Below are 7,168 nucleotides of genomic sequence, written 5' to 3'. Positions count from 1 at the left end.
AGCTGATTACAGCACCAACGGGGGCTCTGATAAGGCATTAGAACAAGCAACCGTTTGATGGTACTTATAAACCCCTTTTTGAGAGTATATGGGAAATAGGCACTGAGTGGACACAGCTACTTCATTGTATCATTGAGTCTGAATTGAGTCAAAAGATCTAAGATATGATTAAGCCAAGAACAAAACGCCAGAAATGTATTTGAAATCCTTATGTGTATAAAACCATATAACATACACCAGGTCATTCAGGTGTAATGTGCTGATTTTGCAGTTCTCATAATTAATATAATGGACAAAATTAAAATAATTGGGCCTCACACTCCGGCTTGTTATTGCTCAGTTTTGTCCCAAAAAAGTGGTTTTTAATGGGTTTGGAGGTTTTGGTTATAAATAATGGGCTGTTAAATGCAGGGACGTTGCCATGCTACATAACAGGGTTTAATTAATTGTGGTTCTACACTTGTGATTGTGAACTACATTTCATCTTTATTTTCTTTTTTATTCTCCAGTGGATTTTAATGATGGTTTCTGTCATTTTAAATGTTTAATCCCAACACTTTGTTTATTCTGCTCCCCACTTGAGACCCGAAATAGGAAACTCCTTATGAACTTCTGTTTCATGACTCAACAACCTCTTTAAATACTGAATTAATATTTTATAATATATTGACTATGGGTCAGGATACGCTTATTTGAAATAAATCAAACCCTGTGATCTTTGCCGCCCTATTTGACTGTGTTTATTCAACTTACATCCAACAGAGGCTGTAATTTGTTTTCGCATCTTTAGCCTCAGACAGATAGTATCAAAATTAGGCTTCAGTAATGTATTGCTAAAATAACGTATTCCTTCTCAGTGTAAGGTCTTTGTGCGCCCCAGTGGCCTGGAGCCATAATCTCTAAAGTCGTAAATCAGAAGAAGCGGATCATATCTTTGGCCCTGCAAACATCTGGAAAAGCAAAACGAGTCGTCAAACATCATCAATGATTTTATAAAATGACCACGTCAATTATAGGTAATTTAGGACACAGCTTGTTAAATAAAGGTTTCACTCCGACGCTGTAATTATCTGTAATTGTCAGTCAAGGGAATATCCTTCTGCCCCGGGCAAAGGGGAAGGCTAGGAAATAGTGGACTACATCAAACTGGATTACTCAGGGCTAATCCTTTCACAACAAATTGATCTGTTGAAGGAATATTACAAAAATGCATAAATACATTGCTGTATTATGCCGCTTGTGGGTAACTTTTTTTGGGTGGTGGTATTTGGGGGGGTCAGATGGACTGAGAGGATGAAAGGAAAGTCTGGACAAATGACCTCCAGGTGCAGTTTCACATGATAACAAAAGGCCATGATGATAATAGCGGTATGGGAAAGAGAAATTTACATTTATTTCTGTGTGTGTATCTTAAAATGAGATAAAATCCCTTTTTTTCCTGGCAGAGAGAGGCATTGTTGCACTGTCACACTATGGGTTGAAAATTACAAGTCTCTTGTGCTCATGACCACACCCAGACATGTGAAATCATATAGTAGTATAGTATCATGTTACATCACAGCAGAAATATTACTATAATCATATAATCATCTCAGGGTGTCTATTGTTTACAGCAAAAGGTTTGCTTTCAATTTTAACACACGTAGCTGCAATCAGTACAGCTGGCAAAAAAAGATGAAAGATGGAGCTGATAGAAGACGATAAACTATGTGGGTTGCCTGCGTACTAGCTGATACTGTAGGCTCAAGCTCTACCACGGTTAAACATAATGTTATTTAAAACCAGTAAAAGTTCAAAACGACAAAACGAATCACATTTTCAGTACCTGAGCACAGTAAGCAAACATCTCTCTTTAAGCAGCCATGTTGCTTGAAGAGAGATGCTACACTTGCTACACGTTGCTGCTGCTGAGCAGCCTCTAAGGCCACAAGTGGTAACTACAGGATGCGGTGGCATCACACTCTGTTGGGTGCTCTGTTGGTCCGAGGGGTAAAGGGTACTGGAAGCCGGGTACCCCAAGCAGCTAACGGCTAATATAGACGTAGCCTCGTGTGTAACGCGTATGAAAAATAGGTCTACTAAAACCCCATATGTCATTTAGAAGTGTAGCTGAATGTTGTCCCCAAGGGGAGCGCGATACACTATGTGCACACCTTAAGTCTAGAGAGCACTACGTGGAGTCTTTGTGACCCTTACGCTTGAGATCTCACCCGGAAAACGTCCTGCAACGTGACTGAAAATTCTTGGCATGAAACACCACAGAATAGCTTTTACATGGTGATTATTTCCATATATCAATGCTCATAAACTGTTCTTCTATCAGAATCCCGACTGTGAACTAGGGGGGGGACAGCCTCTGTCGAGGTACTGGTGTTTGAACTCACACAGCGCACGGTTCTTTGCTAGTCTGGTGCTAGCCACTGTGAGGGAGAACACACCGTATTTGCTGTTTGAGTTCAGATACTTTTCCTAAAAAAACAGTCGAGGTTATGAGAATGTTGGCTAACGTTTCCAACACACTTTGATGCATATTGTATCATTGTGTTTGTGTTCGAAAAAGACGGCTAATTAAGCTAATTGCTAAGCTAATTGCTAGCTTTGGTTAGTCGTGTGTCATTGTATTAATGTAACATCAATTGCTAGTTTGGTTAGTGGAACAGCTGATGGCGTGGTGAAGTATTAAAGGTGCATTATACTTGTTCTGTCGACATTAAAGCCATTTGGTTGTAGTGGGGTTAACTCACGTTAATGGTTTGTAGTACAACTACATTGTGATTGAACTGATTTCGGTTATTAGAATAAACATTTTAAGTAAATTAGTAGTGTTAATTCAATTCATATTAAAATCATGCGTAAAAAGAGTTAAAAAGGGATATGTTACAGGTAAAAAAAAAAAAAAGAAGTGGTTTAAAAGAGAGAAATAATTCATTTGTTAATGCTAAAATACTAATTGTTGTTGTGATTTATGATGATTCACCTCTTTGTCATCAAAGTATATCCTTAGTCATTGGTCATACATAAGATAAGATACTCTAAATGAAGAAAAGAAGTTAATGAGGTCTCATGTTAGAAACAGAATAACTTACTATTCTGCAATATTTGTGTGATTGTGTTCAGTGATGGCGAGCCCAGCCCCTGAGACTGTGGACGGTCATGGAAGTGGTGTGGCCTAGCGTGCGATCTGTCCATAGAAGACACCTACACTATTAGCTCTACACGGGTGGCAATACAGTCACTACACACACTCTAAAGGACAATGAACTGAACTCTTTGGACTGCAAACTCCTTAAATTAAAAGGTTTCAACTCGGAGGGGACTTTTTCTTTGGTTTTCCTATTTTATTTATTATTTTAAAGAGCTCTATTTTTTAAATTTCATTTCTTAAATACAAATCGCAGCACTGTGCCTGAGGTGTTCCTGCATAGGGCAATAAGGGCATAGGGCTCTCATGAGTTATGCGAGGCTCTCACTCCCGAATCTAGGTAGGTATTAACGCTTCTTTTACTTCCATTGGTTAAGGCTAGAGGTGCTACACATGCAACACACACAGAATCATCATCTCAATACAAACCAGCAATCACTCTGTCAACCCAGGTCAAGTCAGTTTACGGCTAATCTTATTACGGTGACCGAAAATATCTGAACTCACAGCAGTTGTGTGCTAAAATGTAGTTGCTAGGAGCTTTAGCTTTACGCTGACTGAGTGACTAGCAGCAGGGAAGGGCCTCCCTTTGCCAGGGGTGACAACTCAAACAGGCGACCATATACATTAATTGCATCTGGCAATAAATGCAGTTACTATCAGTGGTAACAATATGAAATCTCTTCCTCTCCATCTGTACACATTCATATCCCATCAATGCTCGTTACTAACTTGACTTCTCCTTTCTCTCGTAGTTTTGTGCTTCCTCGTCTCTCTCCTCTCTCCTCCTGTCGCTTTCTGCAGGTACTTCTGCCTCTACAGCTCCAGAGTCTGGATCTGTGACTGCAAACCAACTACCGCCTCCATGATCCTGCTCAACACCCACTGCTTCAATTATTACTATAGTTATTATTAGTTTTATCATTGGTCTTATTAGTATTATTATTATACATCTTTATGTGGAGCCTGCATTATGCTGTTTTTCTCTTTCCTCCTCCGTGTTCTGTTCAAGGTTTCTACCTGTCAAAGGGAGTTGTTCCTGACTGCTGTCACCAAGTGCTTGCTCATGGGGGAATGTTGGGTCTCTGTAAGTAGAACTACAAAGAGTATCTAGACCTGCTCTACGTGAAAAGTGCCTTGAGATAACCTCTGCTATGAGTTGGTGCTATATAATTAAAACTGACTGGAACTGAATCTGGGGCAACTTGCTGGCTCTAGACATGACATGCAAAATATCCTGAAAGTGGCTATTTATGTATCATGTCAGATACAGAGATCGACGGTGAAACTGGAACTTGCGGGTCCTGTTCCAGAAGTGAGAAAACTTCTTTCAAAATGTCCTCGACATTTGTAAGTACACTGATAACTAAGACCCAGCTGTGGGACAGAGTCAATCTCAACAGTATCTTTTGTGGCCCACTTAAACATGAAAATGTCTTAGTTGATTCAATATTATGTTTTTAGGCATAACAGTGAGCAGGAAATAGAGGACTGAACGCTGTAAAGATTCAGTCTTTGGACAGCAGAGATTAAAACTATTATAATTAAGAGTTGAGAAATTTACCATGACGTAAGTGCCCGCATTCCCACACTTGCAGTTTTGTTCATGGGTGCTGCAGCTTCTTCTGTGCTCAAAAAGTAACTGTTGTTTAACTTTGTTAAAATCATGAAAGTTTAAGCTTCAAATAGTAATCGGTGTAGTGGATGGCGATTAGTCATAAAATATGGAAAGTAAACCTAAGGAACACAAATGCACATATGAAACACAGATGAAAGAAATGCTGAATGATTGATTGCATTGAGTTACTGAGGCTAGTGGAGCAGAGGGCAGCCTGGACGTGACGTCAGCTGTTCTATTTGCAACCAACACACGCATTATTCGTGAAACAACAAACAGACTGCATCTTGTAATGTGCGACCCCTCGTCTTAAATGTCTTCCCAGGGGGTGTACCGATGGCGTGTTTATACATTATTTTTGAAATTAAATCCATTTTAACATTAAGTGACTACTTAAACCCCGGTGTGTACAGTTGGTACAAGAGTCAAGCACCTTTTACACATATATTTAGTAACTATAAGACAAACCTACACGACAGAGGACATACCATGATATTTCATTTTTCAGGGAGAATCTATCTATGTTATATTTATTGCATAGTTTCTTAGCGTGTATACCAATCTGGTAACACTATATTTTGTACATTCACATTCACCAATTAATACTCATTAATGTTGGATGAACATACTCGTTAGCTTTCAATTTCTTAACACCTTTCAGACATAAAGAGTGGTTGTGTCACTAACACAAAATAGACCCACCATAAACATCAAATTTAAGACCTATAATTTGCATTCATTCACTGTTTATACACCATATGTGAATGCCTCATCGGAAGCGTTAATGTTGAAGAAAAATTAACAAACACTCTAAAAATGAGCTTATGTCTGTTTATATAATGCGTGTAAATGCTAAAGGGGGGTGGGAGCTAAAGTGTTACCACATAATTATAACAACACTGCCCTGCTGGTCCATTACGTGAAGAAGCAGTCATTTGTACCTGAACTTGAACTAGCTTTCCTGTCAGGAAGAGATTTGGGTGTAACAGCCAAAGACTTCATACACCGTCGGCCTCACATGGGAGACTTTCTTCCTCGTCCTCTTAAATCTACTGGAGACAGTTGACTGCTGTCTTTGTAAAGGGAAACACATGTTGGGGAACCTGGACTTTTTGTCACGATAACAGTGGAGCTCAGAAATATAAATGGAAACCCTTATTTAGATTTCTGCTAAACCCTCATTCTTTGAGGAAGCACAATGTACAGTAGGTGTTGGGAGGAATTATGATTCACAGGCTGATTATTTATATACAGACAAACTGTTTGGTAAGATAATGTTTGAGGAAATCACATTTTTTCTTTTTAGATACTGTTCTCCTGTCCCTCGTAGCCCTCATAATTTGTTGTTTACAGATCTTTTCTTTTCTCATTTTCTTTTTTTCCGAGAATCAAACGTCTCTTCCAAAAAGCCACACCATGGAATTTTTAGAAGGCCCCGACTTTAATCCACTACTGGGAGCAGCATCCTGTTGCCTCTGGCAACGTCTTCACCGTAGAGTTTTATGGAATACTTTGCTTCACATACTTCAGACACGTCGTATTGTCCTAATGAACCGATGGAAGCCCGTCGGGGGCTGAGGGTACATAAATGCAACACAAACTGTCTGCAGAAAAGAGGGCAAAAGAGGAAGACAGCAAGAAAAAACAAGAGAAAGCTATGCCCCCCCACACACACACACACCCACACACACACAAGTAGCTACAGAGAAATGGCAGACTTTTAAAGCAGCATGGTTAGATCATGTAAGGACTCTCACTGAGATTTTAAGATCAAAAGTATTACTGCATGTGGATAAATTGGAGTTTTTCAAATAAAATAAAGCATCTCTTTCCGTGCAGCCAATCAGATCGCTTCATCATCAACCATACTTGCATAAAATTGTGACATCAGCGTTCTATCATAAGCCAAGTTTCCATCCAAATTTTGGACACATTTTAAACAAATTTCCATAAAAATCTGCTAAAAAAGGCATCAAAATGCTTTTAACTGGATGTTTTCAGGCACTACTGTTATTAATAAATAGTCGGGTGCAGTGGGTTTCCCTTTCAGCCCAGGAGTTTAACAATGCAGAGCAGTATGCAGTCAGGTAAAGATTGCTGAGGAGGCAATTCTGATATAAACCAATTAAGACACATTAAAAAAAAAAATCATTCTAGTTTCTGAGGAAGTAACTTCAATAACTACATGGACTCCTGTGTCACACTGTCTAGTACCTGAAAAAACATATTACAAATGAGAATATACTTGTATCTGTCTCTCTGCTTCCTCCTGCCTTATCTCATCATCATTGGTTTGAATCTGCTGTGGCTGCAAAAAACCTACAACATGTAGTTAGGCTGAATGTTGTTCATCAGGATTTTTCCTTGTCATGCTGGTTTAGGTCCTATTTATCAGATCGATTTCAGTT

This window comes from Xiphias gladius, chromosome 3, assembly GCF_016859285.1.
Source record: "Xiphias gladius isolate SHS-SW01 ecotype Sanya breed wild chromosome 3, ASM1685928v1, whole genome shotgun sequence".
NCBI classification, from domain to species: domain Eukaryota; kingdom Metazoa; phylum Chordata; class Actinopteri; order Istiophoriformes; family Xiphiidae; genus Xiphias; species Xiphias gladius.
Note: the sequence above shows the minus strand (reverse complement) of the source record.